Source organism: Arvicola amphibius, chromosome 9, assembly GCF_903992535.2.
Source record: "Arvicola amphibius chromosome 9, mArvAmp1.2, whole genome shotgun sequence".
Classification (NCBI taxonomy): domain Eukaryota; kingdom Metazoa; phylum Chordata; class Mammalia; order Rodentia; family Cricetidae; genus Arvicola; species Arvicola amphibius.
Window position 1 is genome coordinate 113,645,548 of NC_052055.2, and position 19,198 is coordinate 113,664,745.

Sequence of the window (19,198 nt, forward strand, 5' to 3'; positions counted from 1 at the left end):
GATGGATGACTCCACCCACAACCAACATGGTGCCCCAGGAACACAGTTCATCCAAACCTGTAATTAAAGCGATATTCATTAATGACCATGAAATCATAAACCAAGATAATGTCTGAGACTGTTAATAGGAGAATGTATAAACAAAGTGAATATTCATTATTTCTCTGTGGTGTCCAACTACAGCCTTTCAGTGAAAGGCCTGTATGTGTTTGGGTGGAGGAAAAATACGCCAGAGGATATCTGTCAAAGTTGGCTTATTCAATGATGCATTACATTGATCCACAGAGAACATCTCAACTTCATTTCTATTACTGTCAAAAATAACAAGAATATTTAGCTCAATTTTTTAACTGGGTCAAATGTTGTATGAAGAATAATGAGAATTACAGTAGCCACGTTGAATTTGGGGCTTTACACATTAAATGGTTCATCATCCATCTTATGTCTCACTGGTGGTTGATAAATTCTTTGTCTCTAGAATTTTCTAGACTTTGGAAATATGGCTGTATCTTAGCATTAAAACTAGGTTGTTTCCTAACTTCTTAATGAGCACTTATATCAATGTTTCTTAATTTTATGAGCGTTTGAACAGTGAAATTTATTTTCATAATCATATTGAACAAATCTGGCTACTTTTAAGTTTGATTTATCATAAATAAAACTACTGTGAAGGTTTTGGATGACTATCCCCACTTGCCGTGCACCGCACCCCTGTGTCTCTGTTCGGTGCACTTTTACCCAGTTCGTGAGATTTGGGCAAGGGATAGGAGGTTAAAATACACAAACACATACAGACAGAGAGACAGAGACATGGGTCCTCCTTGAATTCCCAAAGAATGCCCCCTTTATTGTGTTCAGGGGCAGATTATATAGATATAGCCACGCCCCAGCCAAACCCACCAGAAACCACTCTCCTGCCATCAAGAACTCCTGAAGGTCTCGTGCTCAGAGCAGCTGTAGGCACTCAGATCAGGGGATTACAAGAAATTCAGGATCTGGGGTCTCACTGCTCCCAACAACCACTTTCTTCTTTTGTACCTGTGTTGTAGTTTTTAATTCCTGGCTCATATATTGGGCATTTATTTAGGTTCAGTAGATTGTAATTTTTTTCAAAATATTTGAATCAAGTAATAATTTTTCTCATCAATGCATAATGAAATTCAGTTATACTTGCAAGATATATTATTATTGTTGATATAGAAACATTTTATTTCAATAAAATATCTCAATGTCTTTTTATCGCATTTTCCAGATAAGATAATGAGATATAGCCAGTCTAATAAATTTTAGAATGGTTTGATTTAAAACAAGTGATCTAAACACTAGATTGTGTAGTGTCTGCTAATCTTAAAGCAGAGTTCTGGGGAATAAAGATTTCATAAATGCCACAAAATAGTTTTATTGATTTGACTCATTTTAGTTATAACCACATAAAACTGCTGTTATGTCTCAATAATAGTAAATATGATTTATAATATTAAGAGTGTGTGAGGAATCAGTAAGTGATAATTAGTGAAAGAGGCTTCAGGGTTTTCTTCTTAGACGTATATTTTGAAAATTTGAAAATTCATGTCAGACCTAATACAAGCTAGATAAGTATTCAATCTCCAACTTGAGCCTACAGTCTCAGGGATTGGAGAAGTGAGCTTATTTTAAGCATTTTTCTGTGTATTTTATCTAAATAGTTAAATTTCCAACATTACATTTCACGAGTCAAAAGTCCATGAAAATTTCTGCAACTAAGGATAACAACAGAGATATTTGAAAGGCAATGAGAATAGTAAAGTTATTTGCTATACAACTAACTTTGTATATAATTCATTCAAAACCACTCACCCTTCCTGTGTTGGATCCATGTGCACCTGACCTTCTTGCTCACAGCATGGCTGTGCACACTCAGCAGGACAGACTTTTCTAACAGAAAACTGATTTCACATGTAATGCTTTGATGGTTAATTTATTATTGAGAATGACACAGTGTTATGAATCACAAAATTTTGTTTGAACTCAGGCCATAACTCCAAAAGAAGTGGAGGGTGATGGGATTATAGCCAAGATCAGATTTTCCCAGGATTAGGGCCTATAGAAGAATTTTAGAAACAACTATTTCCTCACTTAGTTTGTATTCCTCTTGTGGCAGCAAAATAATGTCCACCATAATAACATACTGATTGCCTATGCCAAGTTATATGCATGCATGTTTTATAAGAGTTAACCTTTGCTCTCTTTATAGTTTTCTTTCTCTAAGATAGCAAATAGAAGGACATGTTTATCTTCTGCCCCCATATAACTCTGGGATGTTTATTGCATTTGAGCACCTCTTAAGAAACAAGGGATTTGATATAATGTGGTACAAAAATTCAAGAGGACAGAGAAACTAAAGTGAGAAAGAATAAAGAGAGTTTTAGTTAAGAAAGGGAAGGACGAGAAAGACTGTTGACCATTTTAAAGGGGTATTAAAAATGTGCTGCAAGTCCAGGAAGGTGAGCAACCAAACTGACAAGGCTCACACAGAGCCCGTCCATGTCGTAGAGACCAAGCCCATCGCCATTGTCCTTGGCTCCTCGGTCAGCCTCCACCATCAGCCACTTTCAGAGATTCCGATTTGGTCGCATGGACCTGGAGGGAGTTGGGAGGACCTTGGACTCAACATAGTGTAGAGAACCCTGATGGCTCTTTGGCCTGGAGAGGGAGGGAGTGGGGGTATGGGTGGAGGGGAGGGGAGGGAAGGGGGAGGAGGAGGGGAGGAGATGGCAATTTTTAATAAAAAATAAATAAACTGGAAAAAAATGTGCTGCAAAACCTGAAGAAACAAATCCTATACTACTTCAGAAATACTCTCACAGTGATTGATATAACAAAATGATATTTTTTTTGTTTAGATCACCTGTTCAAAATAAGGAAACGCTGGTACATTACTTAGATATATTAGATAAATAATTTCCTAACTGCAATACAGATGTAGCAATACAGTGGTCTCTAAAATGGAAAGAAAAAAGGGAGAAGTAAATTTCGAGTACATTTGAAGAGGTGGTTTCTAGCACTTGAGCAACACATGTTTGAAGCTCTTAAGGCTTTATCTTAAAGTTCGGCAATCCAAACAGGAACAGTACAGATGATCACAAAGTAGAAATACTGATTTAAAAGAGTTTATTGGGGACATGGATCCATGGTTGGGGCAGTTGGTGTTCTTGCAGGGGACTCATGTTTGATTCCTAGCACCCACCTTGAGTCGTTAATGGCCACATGTAGCTGTAATTCCAAGGAATCCAATACTTTCTTCTGGTCTCTATGGACTCCCACATACAGATAACCATGTGTGTGTATGTATGTGCACAAACACACACACACACACACACATGAAATATGGTTTTGAAAGACAAATGTTTTAACCATTATTTCCACATTAATTTACTCCATATAGCAGAAAGTGTGGAGAATCTGTAAGAAGAAATTAAGTTAAGACAAAGTAACTCCCCTAAGCTGACATTATCAAAAAGTGAACAACAGAGATGGTCCCTTTTCTAAACTGTGACCAAGTCTCCACCCAGTCTTCAGAAACAACCCTGATTAAACTCATGGGTTCATCACACTGCCCTTCTGTGGCATTATTCTTTGTTCTGTGTTACTCTATCTGGAATGAACAGATGTTTTTCATCTCCCCAGCAAATAGCATAACACTTTGGTCCCTGGACACCCCAGGAGAATACAGAAGAAAAACTGAGGCCTGTGTCTCCACTTGTAGCTCCCTAGGAAGTGATAGACATTTTCATCAAAGCCACAATCTTGCTATCATGGCCTGGAGCTAGATGTTGGATTCCCTTTCTTTTAAGTTTATAGAAGCGCATGTCTTTCAATCTCTCACTGTCCTCTGTGCTCCTTATCTTGTGTCACTGAGTGATTTCCTCATGTCACTGAACATAGATTATTTCTGAAAACCTAAAAGGGAGTCGTGTCCTCTCCAGTGAACCCCGGACTTCCTTATGTTGCCTTTATACCACCATCCTGCTGTATCTCTTACAAAAGCAATAGTAACAGTGGCAGAAATAATGTCAATTAACACTCATATGGCCTTCCTGGGTGATAGCTCAGGTGATGGACACAGGTCAGTTCACTCAGTTCTGATGTAGGATTGAGTCTACTTCATGTAGGTAAGGAAAGAAAGAAGAGAAAGGCTAAAACATGCCCATTTACAGATATCTTTCCACCGAAGAGGTTTAATACCAGATGGAAAAATTTCAGAGTCTGTTCTTTATGATCGTAAATGCTGCATGAGTATAGTGCTCATATTATTGTGTATCTGTGTATGCGTCTGCATGCATGAGAGTATCTGTAGGACCATATGTAGAAGACTTATGAGTGTTTAGTATGGATGAGTGTGTATGGGAAGGTATGTACATATTTGTGTATTTATAAATGAGTGCTCATGCATATGTGTATGACTATTTGTAAAAGAGAGGGTGACTATATAGTATACGCACGACTACGTGTGTGTGTGTGTGTGCAGGTATAAACAGGTGTGTGCCTAAAGGGTAGACACATAACAGTAAACTGAAACTTTGAAGTCAGACCTGGAGCTTTTGTGTATTGTGTTGTTAAAACCTGAGAAAACTTAGTTTCATGTATTTTTGTTTAAAAGCATAAAAGATATTAAAAGGAAAGGTCTTTAAATCTTTTTTTTTTTTTTTTGGTTTTTCGAGACAGGGTTTCCCTGTAGTTTCTAGAGCCTGTCCTGGAGCTAGCTCTTGTAGACCAGGCTGGCCTCGAACTCAGAGATCCGCCTGCCTCTGCCTCCCGAGTGCTGGGATTAAAGGCGTGCGCCACCACCGCCCGGCGGTCTTTAAATCTTTATTTCAAAATTAAATTAAAATTATAGAAAAAATAATTGTTACATATGCTAAATGAGGTATGTCTTGGAATATCAGGTTTCATTAGTTTGTTCGTTCATTCAGACAGTCACGTATTTTTTTACAGCATGACAGGGGTTTGTCTTTTTCCTTTTATATGCCTTGGTTTTTTCAGCAGTCTTCTCATTTTGTGTGTTTTAGGGTTGGTTCATCTTTTTTCTTATCATCTATCTATCTATCTATCTATCTATCTATCCATCCATCCATCCATCCATCTATCTATCATCTATCTATCTATCTATCTATCTATCTATCTATCTATCATCTATCTATCTATCTATCTATCTATCTATCTATCTATCTATTATCTATCTATCTATCTATCTATCTATCTATCTATCTATCTATCTATCATCTATCTATCATCTATCTATCTATCTATCTATCTATCCATCCATCCATCCATCCATCCATCTATCTATCATCTATCTATCTATCTATCTATCTATCTATCTATCTATCTATCTATCATCTATCATCTATCTATCTATCTATCTATCTATCTATCTATCTATCTATCATCTATTTTACATCCCAACCTCTCAGTTTCTTCTTCCCTCTTTCTTCCCTGATCCTACCCTTATCTCCCCTCTGCCTTTCCCCTACCCGTTCCAATCCTCTTCAGTTTCTATTCAGAAAAGGGCATGCCTCCTATAGATATTGACAAATCATGGCATATCAACTTGTAGTAAGACTAAGCGCCCCCATTTTATTAAAAACCCAGTATGAGGAATAGGGTCCTAACAACCATCCAAACAGTCAGAAACAGCCTCTGCTCCCACTGTAAGGAGTTGCATAAGAAGACCAAGTTATATACTGTCACATATATGTAGCAGGCATAAGGTAGGATTCATCTTAAAGAATAACCACTGGTTTAGCTTTGCCAGTGACCGCCAATGAAATTGCACCCCACTCATTACCGTCATCGATTGCTCTGGTGTAACCTCTTCAAACCAATGTCCTTTCTTTAGACTTCATTTTTTTTTTGTTTTTTTTTTTTCTCTACCTATTTTTCATCTTGCTACAGTTTAAGGCAATGACATCAAACCTGTTTGATACACAGTGGTCTGAAACAAAATGACTGACATATGAGCATTAGAGGAAGGCAATTCAAACGTTTTCATCAGAGCACCTGGGAGGGAGTTGGAAGTATAATATGAATACTTGAAGGTAGAGTGAGGAAAAAAATCACAGGATGTCTAGGTGTCCGTGTTAGAATCTTTCGTTTAACTTTTTTTAATTATGTGTAGAATATGTCGTCTGCCTGTGTTTACTGCTCACTAAAAGAGGGCATCAGACTTCATTACACATGGTTTTGAGACACCATATGGATGCTGGGAATTGAACTCAGGCCCTCTGGAAGAACAGTCAATGCTCTTAACATAGAAATCATTTTTTTCTAACCCCCATGATAGATTCTTATTAATCCACAGAGATCATTTTGTATTTTAGAAAGAATGCAATAAATATGTTAACTTTAATTAATCCAAATTAAATAAAATTTGTTTTACCACAGTTTTTGGCATGAGAAACAAACAAATTTAGAATCTATTGTTTTATGGTCCTCGCAGTTTCTAACATACTAGAAGTATTCCTTCACTCCAAATTTGCAATGCTTGTCTTGCCTCAGGTACTGGGCTGTTGTTCTCTGTGATGTAGAGCTCAGATGGCTGGTCCATTTTATCAGTCACCTGTGCCCTGAGTGACAGGTGGATGTCTACCTCTGTTCTTAATTATATACTTTAATTTTCCTGATGTGTGTATTGGAACCAATACATTAATGTTTTCCATGCCAAAGGCATAGAATTCAGTCTGTTTAGGCACAGCATCCAGGACCTGAGCCTTCTTCTTTCCACAACTCATATAACTGGAGCTAAACCATGTTATTTCAGGGTTATCAACTTCATTGCCCATTTTTCTGGCTTTTGATGTTTGTCAGTTCTGATTTCATCTCTCTTCAAACTTCATTTGATGGCTTTATCTTTTGTCAAATTTCTATCCAAACTTTTAGTGCTCTTAGAAACAACCTTCTGGATTCTTCCTTACCCTGTCTTTCCCTGAATCTGTTCAGGATTCTGATGTGGGAGGGTCTTCTGTTTTAATAAAGAAACTGCCTTGGCCGGCCCTTAGGTGGGTGGAGTAGACAGAACAGGAAGAAGGAAGTGAGGTAGATGGCTCAGTCAGATGCCATGCCTCTCCTAAGTTCGTCAGACAGCCGTGCCTCTCCTCGGAGAGATGCCAGTTGCGATGAAGCTAGCCACCAGGTCAGACGTGCTGAATCTTTCCTGGTAAGACACCATTTGTGGTGTTACACAGATTATTAGATATGGGTTAGTCAAGATGTGAGAAAGAGGTTGGAATTAATGGGCCAGGCAGTGTTTAAAAGAATACAGTTTCGGTGTAATTATTTTGGGTGTAAAGCTAGCCCTGTGGGAGCCGGGCGGGACGAAAAGCAGGCCTGCCCGCAGCCTCCACACTACAGGATTCAAGAATATTCTTTTGATGTTCTGCATAATCTTTAGTTGCATGTGAGCAAGCCCCTAGCCTCCTATGTTAGCAAATTCTCTGGGAAGAATTTGTTAATCATTTTCTGAACATTGTAGATAAGCTAGCTGCTCATCTTTGGGTTCCTGAAGAATTGGATTGACAGTATTTGATTTAATAAAGAGTAAGTAATTTTCCACTTAAAGTATCAACTAAGACATAAAAATAGAAGTCAACAATTCCATTTTTTTATTGGTAGGGGCTTTAGTACTAGAGATCAAACAAGCCCAAGGCTCACAGCCAGCCAGAAAAGCAGTCTGCTGCTGAATCACGCATGTAGTTTCAGTATCATTTCAAAATAAACAGACATCATGACACGGAATAATAGTTCCACAAGATTTCATTACAAGAGGGAGACTCCAGGGGTACTTCAGTGACAAGTATTCTGTTTTCTGTAAGACTGAGTATCTTTGTAGTAGGAATGGATTGGCAAGATACCCTATCTGTGGGAAATACAGATATTTTAAATATAGAAATTCATGTTTGGACCCACAAACTCCATTTGCCATAAAAGCCAATTTCACATGAATTCAATATATTGTTATATTTCGATGTGAGCTACAGAGAAGTGAATATCAGTTACCTATGCTAAGGAAAAAAATTCAGTTTAGAGGAGGAATAATGAATGCTCAAATAAAAAAATTGCATCTTACTAATGGAAGTTTAACATGTGCAGATAGATATTCTGTGAGACACATACACTATAAATTAATTAGTCAAGTATGGCATAATCCCTATCCATATATGATATATTTTCACATAATGTTATAAAATAGATATAAAGCACTTGATAAATTGTCAAAGTTAGCAATTCCAATATTAAATTCCCAAGTCAGCTGCCACTATGATTGTTACATTCATTGTTAATCTTTTTTTAAAGATTTACCTGGTTCTATTATACATGTAAGAGTGTTTTACCTGCATGCACAAATGTGCACCACAACTTTCAAGTACCCAGAAGTCAACAAGGAGCTTTAGATCTTGGGAGCTATAGTTATGATTGTTGTGAGTCATCACAAGGGTGCTGGGATCCAAATCCTGGTCCTGTAGAAGAATAGCCAATGGTCTTAATTGCTAAGCCATCTCTTCAGTACCAGTGATGGCCAGTTTTGATTGTCATATTTGACAAACTCTAAACTCACTTGGAAAGAGGATCTCAATGAATTATTGTGTCGGGTTACCCTGCGTACACGTCTTTGTGAGGATGTTCTTAACTGGGTTCCCTGAGATGGGAATACCTATTATGAATGTGGATAGTACTATGCCCTGGTCTTAGAGTCCTGGCTGAGTCAGAGAAGGAAAAAGAGAGCTGAGCAATAAATGTGGGTGAGTATTTATTGTCAACTTCAATTTCTATTTTTAAAAGGCATCAGATATATTTAGTGAGGAAGAAGAAAGCCATTCCAAGTATTGTAATAGAATATATGAGTAATCATTTAGGAAAGATTTGAATTGTTTATTTCATACAATGTATAAAAATAATAATTATCTCTTTAATAGAAGCACATATTTAATTCCTTGCATGCTTTTAACATGCATAGGCCTGCCTCTCCCTACTGCACCTCTAATGATTTTTAATATTTAACAATACCATAAATATTTTGCAAGACAAAATTTCAAAGTGGTATAGCCTGTGTGAGCTCTCTCAGCAGGAAGAGGTAATGAGTAGATGTGTGCTCTTGAAGCGTGCAGAAAATGATTCCACAGAGCGATTGTCACATTCTCAGCTTCAGAAGGCCTTTGAGACTTGGAACAAGCCTCATTATGACTCAGCACTCAGGCACTGTGGAGTGGCCATTCACTATGCACAGCGCTATGCAAAGTGGTCACTTTCCTCTCAGGAATGTCTTGAATGATTTCTTCCAGCCATGAAACTGCTCTCTTCGTAGCTGCCAGTCAATTCTTGTGCCTTAGCCTATTCTAAGTACACTGCTTAAAACTCAACAAAAAACCAACAACAAAAACCACCTTTATTTGTACATGTTCTCATCTTGAAAGAAAACCCTGTTGTGTTCTCACGGGATGAGCACTTGTGTTTAGTGAAACAGGCTGGTAAGTAATTACAGCAGCTAGGAATTAGCTTTTTTTTTTCCACATACACAGAGAAAGTCATGTGCTGAAGACAAAATACAGGGTTTTCCATCCACCACTGTAACAATTTCTGATATTTATGTAAGATATATGATGATTTCAGTTAGGTTCTATAACTTTGAGAAGACCATTCCCAATAATAATAAAAAGTAATAATGATAATAATAATAATAAAGAATAGCTAAAGTGCCTTGATTCAACAATTTATTGCAACAAACATTTTTTTCTCCTTCCTCAAAACAATCTATTAAAAAATTGACATTGTGATAATAGTGGCATATGATAAAATTTTCAGATAGAGGGCCTGGAGAGAGCTATTCAGGTTCCAGTCTCAGGACCCCTGTGGCGAAACATCAAGAGCTATAACTCTCTTTTGGCATCCTCAGGTAGTATACTCACAACACATGCCCACCAATACACACACTCACACACCACATAATTAAGAATAAAATAAATCAAAATAATTAGACTCAAAAGTACTTTATTAAAAAAAAAAAAACTTTTGATGGTCCTGAGGGTGAAGTCGAGGTCCTTCATATGCTAGGCAGGCACTGGGATTAACGGGCCTCAACCCCTGCCTCAGAGGGAAAGCTCATGGTGTTTAAATACTTCTCTTCAATCTGCGGACCATACCACCAAACAGTATGTGTAAAGGTTTTATTAAGAGCTTATTCTGTGATACTTCATGAGGGAGAGAGAGACTCTTGTCTTACCAAGGTTTTCAGTGTGAAGTAAATGTTCATTTCCTAAGTACTAACATACTCTAGTACTTGGGTGACAGCACAAACACCCTGGGCCAAGTTTCCAATAAGGGGATCCACAGTTTCTGTATTCAGACTTTACGCTTAGGAGGCTAATATTTGTGCATCGTATCTGGATGATATCTGTAACACTTTGCCTCAATCACAGATGTAACAGGTACACAAATAAGTAGCTTTCTCATCCTGTACCTAGCAAGTTTGTGTTTTATCCTGCCACTGACCAGTAACCTTCTCTTTAGGATGATGGAAGCAGCCGTCATTACAGAAGGCTGAAGTCACGTGTCAGTGAAGGCAGACGGAGAAGACAGCAAGGTGAGTCACGATTACTGTTCCACAGAGTTGGAACCTTCATGTACTTTGTCTCCCGTTAGAAAAACAAAAACAGTCCTTGGACTGGTATTTCCCATTCAATTTATTCACCGTGCCTACGATTTAATTAGTGAGTACCGTTCAAAAATCTTTAAGTAGATTTATTTTTATCTGTGGCGTCTAAGCCAGGAAGAAGAAAAGGGAGCTAATGAAAGCGTTTCTAAAACTCTTTCTCTAGAAGAGTGAAATTTCAGGGCTTTCTGCTACAGTATGTTCAGAACAGGCAAGCCTTCAACTGTGTTTAGATTTATTATGCTCCATCGATTGGGTCATTCTCTTGGAGACTATCCCAGTGGTAACGTATGAGAAACCTTGCATCTATCACACGGTGCCAAAGAACTGTTGGGCCCAGTGTTCCTTTTGAACCTGGTTGCTCACAAAAACCACAGCTAAGTGTTATAGGCACAACTTGGATTTTTCTAGATGAAGTCAATGTCCTGTCGTATGTTTCTGAGGTCAGGCTTATGCTTCAGTTGCAGAAATAGCTTTAGGACTTCAGAAACATAAAATGAGAATTAAGATAAAATTTGACCAGGAACAGCATCCATGGGAGAGAAGAGGACTAGCCTACTTGTCTCACAGTGACTTAAATCAACAGAAATAGAATCAGATAAAACCTTACAGAACTGGATGAAGAAATTGAGTCATTTAAACCAAACCACGGTAGTCGTGAGTAAAATTTATAATTAAATAACTCACTGAAGGTTGGGATATAATATTTCAGGAAATAGAGCATACAAAGAGATAATTATAATTTGCAGCATATGAAACACACACGGACGGCTTCACAATGCTGACACCTTCTCTGATCCCCTGTTCTTGCTTAAAACACTGGGCGAGCACACTGTCCTACTGTCTTCCAATTCATTTGCAGCAGCTACCATGGTGTCATGAGCTAGCAGGCTCTATGTAAACACCTGTGCTCAGGGTCGGAAATGAAGGTTCAACAATTAAGAGAGAAGACAGACTGCTCTTACAGAGGACTCAAGTTCTATTCCCACCGCTCACCTCAGGCAACAAACAACGATCAGTCTCTCCAGCTCCATAGAATCAGATGTTTTCTGGCTTCAGTGGGTGCTGTACTCATGGGGGGGGTCATACACAGACACACAGACACACACACACACACACACATAATTAAAAAGAAAATAGTTCACTAAAAGGTAAAAATGTGTGTTTTATGAAAATAATCATTAAAATATTTTTTCAGTTTTAAATATTTCAAATAGCTGTAAACACATCCTAAAAATAGTTTTCTGTTTTTTTTTTTTATTCTATAATGGCTCAAGTAGAACAGGCAGGATTTTTATGAAGTAATACCCTGTGTAACGTGCTAAGTAGGGAAATCATGGGAGGGCTATTCTCATGTCCTCAGCACAGAATATTTTTGATGTTGAAGGTCATGCAGATGTTAGGTCACTGGAGTTACTCTTCATTACATCAACAGTCAGTACATCTCTTCATTCTCTGTAATGCATGTAAGTATAATTTGTCACTTTGCAATGAAAAGCATCTAAATTTGGCTTAAATCACCTTTACACACAACCAAATTACTAATTAAATGTATTACCTAGTAAACAAATAAGGCCACCAAATCGTGAGAATGCTGTTTCATAGGAGGACTGATAAAATTTTGAAATACCTCATCTAGTTCTCATAAATACAATTTTAAAGATCTACAGTACTTTTAGAATATTGACTGCCCTTATTTGAATAATGAAAGCAGGTAAATGAAGCTTCAAGTTCCAACTGGAACTTCTGTTCCCTATGGGAGAATATGTAAGGTCCTAGACAATAATATATTTCAGATCGGCTTTCTATTCAAAAGATCACAAGAAATGCAGAGAAATGGAAAACGTATTGAAAAGAGACAAATCTGGGGCCAAAAAATTATTGGTGCTTATAAAGTTCCAAGCAAGTTCTTAGCGAATTGTCACAGGCAACTCAGATTAGAAGATATTATCGATACATTATCATCTTTTAACAGTATTTGTGAATTATACGGTCCTACGTTTGCAGGTAGGACTTGCTGACTGGTACAGAAGCAGATGAACAAGGGCTAGAGGATGAACCAGCAGTTAAATGCTTGCTGCTCTTACCAAGTTATGTTTCCAGCATGCTCGTAGAGCTTCACAACCACCTCCAACTCCAGCTCCAGGGATCCAGCAACTTCCTCTGGCTTCCAAGTACACTGCACTCATGTGCACACATGTGCACACACATACACACACTCACATGCACACACACACACACACACACACACACACACACAAGGTAGAGAAACCCAGAGAGAAAGAGAGAGAGAGATCTACAATATAATTAAAAATAAAATCATAAAAAAGGAACCAAAGAGGCAGGAACACCTTCTCAACTGAATGGCCTTCACCAAACTACTTCTCCCATGAATGTTTATGGGCCTCTAAATTCTGTGCAAAAGCTGATGAATGATGATGTTTCTCATGCATCCCGTGTGCCTTTCCACTCTGCCTTTGTGGTAGGTGTGTGTTAGAGGGTGTCTAAAAAAAGGCAAGGCCATTGGGTAAATAAATATTAGATGTAGTTAATGTCATAAAATATGAAATGCGTGTTATCTTCCTCTTTGCAAGATATTTGGGCTTTTTTCTTCTTGACCTTAATACAAAGAAAAATTTTTTTTTTCTTGAGCAGTTGTTGTATTTCTAGGCACCATTAAGTGGCCAATTAGGAAGACACAGTTTATGAGAGAGAGGTCAGCGGCAGTACGGAAACCTCTCTGATAAATGCTTCAATTACTTAACCTCCCGAAGAGTTCTCTTTCCTTTATAGATACTACGTTAGTTAACTTTTTAGATCATAGCAGATTAAATATCTTATTTAACTCTTTTTTAAAAAATATTTATTTATTTATTATGTATACAATATTCTGTCTGTGTGTATGCCTGCAGGCCAGAAGAGGGCATCAGATCTCATTACAGATGGTTGTGAGCAACCGTGTGGTTGCTGGGAATTGAACTCATGACCTTTGGAAGAGCACGCAATGCTCTTAACCACTGAGCCATCTGTCCAGCCCCCTTATTTAACTCTTTAAAATCACGTTATAACCACTGTGATAAGTCTACATAAAACAAATGGTTTAATAATTTGCATCAATAAGCATTAGCACTCATTTTCTCAGTAATCCTAACTAGTCAAGGATAACAAACTGATAAGAGAAAATAAGACAACCACTAAGAGTTTTGTAAGAAATGGTGCCCTGAGACCTTCACACAGCCATACTGTGGGCGGGCTGCAGGTCCTAGAGTTCTCAGATGTTCCTCCTGTATTAGCTTGGATTGTGTCAACCTGTGAGAGATACCGATGTAAGGAGGGTTCTGACTCCAAGGCCACTGTAAGCTTCAGCGTCTTCTCTCCCTGCTCCCCTTTGACAATGAAGACGCTCCCTCCGGGGTTAAACAAGCCACCTGATTTATAAAAACGCACTACTGAATCTCTACAAATGAATATGGCTGTGTCCTAGACACATCTTCCCATTTCCGCCAAGGGCTGGAATCCAGCTGTATGCTCTATTTCCTTTACCTGTGAACAATAAGCAGAGAGCTCTTGATGTGTTTATACTGAAAGAAAAATCATCCTGCGTTCATAAGAGAAAACTTCCTGACACTTAAGCTGAGCAGGAAATCCACGCTTATGGCTACAGTAACATTCTGGGGGTACTGTGTACCCACAAAGGGAAAAAATGATGCTGGGAATCAGTTTCTGCAGAAAAATCAATTCTGTGACCTGGTGACTGGGGCCTCCTCCAGACCATCCTCGCTCCTGTGGTAAGCAGAACACCTCAAAGGTAGATCCCATTCTCAGTTAGCTGCAGGGTCAGCCAGGAGTCATGATTGGAAGTTTGCAAGGGATACAGAGGAGACTACAATGAAGCTTGTGATATTAAAACCGTATGTGTGTGTGTGTGGGGGGGGGGTGCGCGTGAGCGGTCATCAGTAGGCAATCTTTCTAAGGGTATTAAAAGGAAAAAAAGATTTGGAGTAGGAATAAGGCAAGCCTTCATGTAAAGAATATTGTTCCAGGTTAATTTGAAAAGAATGGGATGGCAAGGTGGCTCATCAGGTGAAGAGGTTTTAAGTCAAGCTTGGCAACCAGATTCGGATCCCCAGAGCCCACGTATTGAAGGAGAGAACCAGTTACTGTTAATTTTCCTCTGGTTCAGCATACACACTGTGACAGGCCCGACTTCCACAATAATAGTAGATAGTGTTGAATTGAAAACTTTTACTAGATTTCAGCAGACTGTGCCACAACAGAGAGGATTCTGGGAAGGACACTCTGCACAGGGGCAGATAATCATTTTGCAGAGGGGTTTCTCTGACAACTAGTAGTAACTAGCCAGGGGAATCTGATGTGCCAAGTCAGGAAGGTACCTGAAAGGAAGGCCAGGTTGTGAAGAATGCCAGCAGGGTGCTCTCAGGACAGTCTGTGAGGAAGGAAGCAATGAGGGCACATGTTCACAGTGTCTAATTATATATAATTATATATATATATATATATATATATATATATTGTATGTTTAAGGTGCTACATGCTACAGTCATTGGGAACATTCAGGAAACATACAGTCTTGCTTGGATATCCCATTATTGAAGGAATGTAACTCTGTAGCTTGCAGAATCCTGCAGTCTCTGCTCTCTAAGAAGACTGACACAGAATTCATGGCTATTGCTGTGTTTAATGATGTCGAAGTGTCCTGCTGCCTACAGTGGCTGTTGGGGTTCAGAATGCTGCTCCCTTCCCAGCCCTGTGACAATTTTAACTGAGAAAAAGAAAAGGGCTGTTCCAAGAATGTGACCCTTTGCCCAGTGGAAGAACCAAACATCTCAGGGATAGCAACATGCCTTTCCAGTTGTATTTTATGGTCCAGAAATGGAGCACTGACCATGTCTTCATGGGAGAGCAGAGGAACCATTTTTATCCTTCATGCTGAAGCAGAGAAGGGCAGTGATACCAATAGGTTCCTGCAGGAATTGCGAAGTATTTTATGAGTTTTTCAGAAGTGCAAAAGATGATTTTAGCCAATCTGTATCATATCCATTCCACAGACTGATAAATACAGCAAAATAAATTTATGAAAAGAGAGAAAAAATCAATTGTCTTTTGAGAGAAGAAAAGCGAAGGTGTGTCAGATCTAAGTGACACCAGAGGATCCTGTCAGAGAGGGATGTTATAAAATATTCAATAGCATCTCCATTTGAAACTGTATTAGCATCTTTTTGATTTAATACTTATTTATGAGTGATGCATTATAACTGCAAAATGGAATAAGACTTCAGAGGGATTTGCAGTCCAAAGATCTGAAATATAATCCCAAATCTACCATTTTGGGGCCATTTGGCTCTATTAAAGTCATTTAGCCACACAGGACTCCTGCCTCTTTCATCACTTTTAAAATGAGAATAATCAGAGTTGTCCTTCACACCGTGTGCCTCTGCCACAAGGCCCAAGTGAGGTGGTATTTTTACAATTGCCTCGTCAACAACAAAACACTAGAGGTTTTCTTTCCCACCCATCCAACCTGTTCTTTCTCCTTTCCTTCTGTATGCTATACACACACATGCACATGTAAATCCCCATGCAGATCACCCTTCTAGTCTTTGAGAGATAAAGTTTAGAGAAATAGCCAAGGGGTCTGACAGTTTCCCTCGTATCTTTCCCAGCCTGCAGCCACAATGTCAGGTGCTTTGTTGCTAATGATTCCACACATTTCTCACTTCCTGGGCTTTCATCTGACCCCATACGCCCTGAGAGCCCATCAGATGTAATTGGCTGTCATTTAGTTTGTGTGAACAATGAGGTTTATATATCAAGAAAATACTGCCTGGCCTTGGAAAGCACTTCTGCCTTGGAAGGTGGTCACTAGGTGTTCTGATGGGGGGGGGGTCACTAGAAGTGAAAGGACAGTCCCCTCTTAGGAGGAGTGCTGCAGATATCTGAAATGTAGAATATTGATGATATTCTGCTCCACCCATCATCTGTCACTTAAATATTATATCTGTCTGTACTCACATTTCAAAAGACTCTCAAACTGATGTTCACAGATTATACCACAAAGTCATAGCTGGCACTTATTTCCACTAATTAAAATATAGCAATTCTATGAACTGTGAAGTATCCATTCCCAAATGAATATATAATGTTCAATATTTGTGCATTATTTTAAATATGAATTATTATTTATCAAGAATAAAATAGATTAATGATTATCATGTGTTATACACTCAGTTAACTTGTTACACATTTAATACTAAGTAGTGCCTATTTTCCCATGTGATTGAGATACATTAAAGTGAAAATAAAATATTACTCAGGTTGGCATAAATGTTAAGGTAAATTAATTTACTTCCAGGTCAGAATTTCTAGAATTCTGCTTCAAACTTCAGGCAAGGATTGGCCAAGCACTAAATGATGTTCCTTTAAGACCACCCTCACCATCACTGAAAGGCCCGTTCACTCTCAGTGTTAAATGTTCTTTGCAGAGTCAAATATGTTGGCCACCAACTTCCTCTGACACATTTACCCTAGAAGTAGCCCATCACACCAGCTGTGCTTCCCAACTAACCTGAACAATGATGGCTATTCCACATCTGGAAGAAACGCACCATCATCCAGTCAAGGTTTCCAGTGGCCACCAAGCCCAGGCTGCAGATGTTGGAAACAAAACGAGAAAGTTGCTAAAGTGTCAGAAAGCAAGGTCCATCCCACTCCTGCAGGGAGCCACATTGTGCCCGCAAGGAGATATCTGGAGTCTAACTCATGAAGCAACAACAACAAAGAGGCAGTTATCTTACTCTGAGCACACGAAATAATTTTGCTTTGTGAAATATAGGTGTGACCAATTAATAGTACTTGGTAGAGAATTCAAATAAAACAAAAAGCTGCCAGAAAGAACATGGGACCTGATGGTGTCAATTTCTATAAAATACAATCATCAAACCCTGTCAAACCCTCCAGGGTTTTCCCAGGCTATTTACTAACTTGTACTGGTGACGGGCACTAATTCTCCTCAGAGTAGATATTTTCTTAATGTGTCCCAATAGTTCTGGCAGCAAAGGTTCTCATACATGTTTCCCAACTGGAGTTAATTTGGCCATGCCCATGGATTGTATTGTGGACTTATGGATGTTCATTATAATACATATGAGGTCACTGCCACAGCTTCTGGGAAGCAAGAGTTCCTGGGGGTTTACTGGGTGCATTTGTTAGGGCTCCTGCTTCCCCTCCTTGAACTCTTTGATGCGATGATTAAGCTTTCTCTCTGGCATGAGTAATGCCTATGTCAGATGGATGCACCTTAGTAGAAAGTATATATATTCTAGACCACTGTTAAAAATCAATAATATGTAATCTTTGCTTTGAAGTATTTATAGCAGCTAGATTTTACAAATCATTTTAGGACTTGTGACTTTTTACTGGCATAGTCAGGGTACTGTGACATCAGACTTGACTCAGCCTTGGCCACTGAATGGACTTTTTAGCTTTCCATGGAGACATTTTTACAGGGAACGTCCCGGAGTTGTAACTGGAGTTGCTAATACACAAAGTCTTGCCCCTAAAGCAGACATTCTGCAGGGTGACATTTGTTCTTGCACACACCCACAGATAATAGTTCTTACCTTAGGTTTTCACATTGTATTCCCGGAAAGCTCAGAGTCAAAATACAATCACATTTAGAATGGTATACAAAAGATTAGATTTGGGAGTCTAATTTTATATATGTCCAAACTCATTTCATTAAATTTTGTCAATCTTACATTTTTATTAGTAACAAAAGAGGACGGAAAACAGAAAAAAAATTCTGATGCAGAGAAAAAGTAAACATTCACAGACATAGAATTATAATTTTATAATAACTGTTCTTGTTATTTCGACACACTTTCTCCTAGCATTGGATACATACTTCACCTTTCCGTGTGTCAGGTTGGCCTATTTTACTGTGAAGCCCCCACAAATTATCTTGTAATAGCATAGCCTGTATGTTTCTGATACATCTCCATGTTGAAATATGCTTCTTTTTTTCTTCCTGCTAAGAACAAACCTCTCTCGTTTTGTTGCCATAGATCTAAGGAGAATCAATGGTTTTGAAAGGCAGGTTGTCACCAACCCTGACTCAAAGCATGTCAGTGGGTGAACTCACTTGGCTGGTCTGAGAGGAATTACTTTAATGATGAGTCCCATTGGCAGAGAAGGGGAAGTGGCTTCCCATGGATATTTCATATTGACTTGATATATTGGCTTAAAAGGAATTGATCAGAGGAAGAATATTAACAGTGTATCCCAGAAATACTTACTTGTGTTTACTCATATTGTGGATTTTACGGGATGAAAAATTTATTTTCAATACCTATGTCCAAGTATCCACTCAGACTCTAACTCAGAGTGGTCTTTGCCACATTACAAGGACTCCTCCACACTGTCTGTTTCGGGACCAGGACCCAACGTGGCTCTAGATATCCTCTTTGCTTCCATGTCCCTATTAAACAGGGGAGC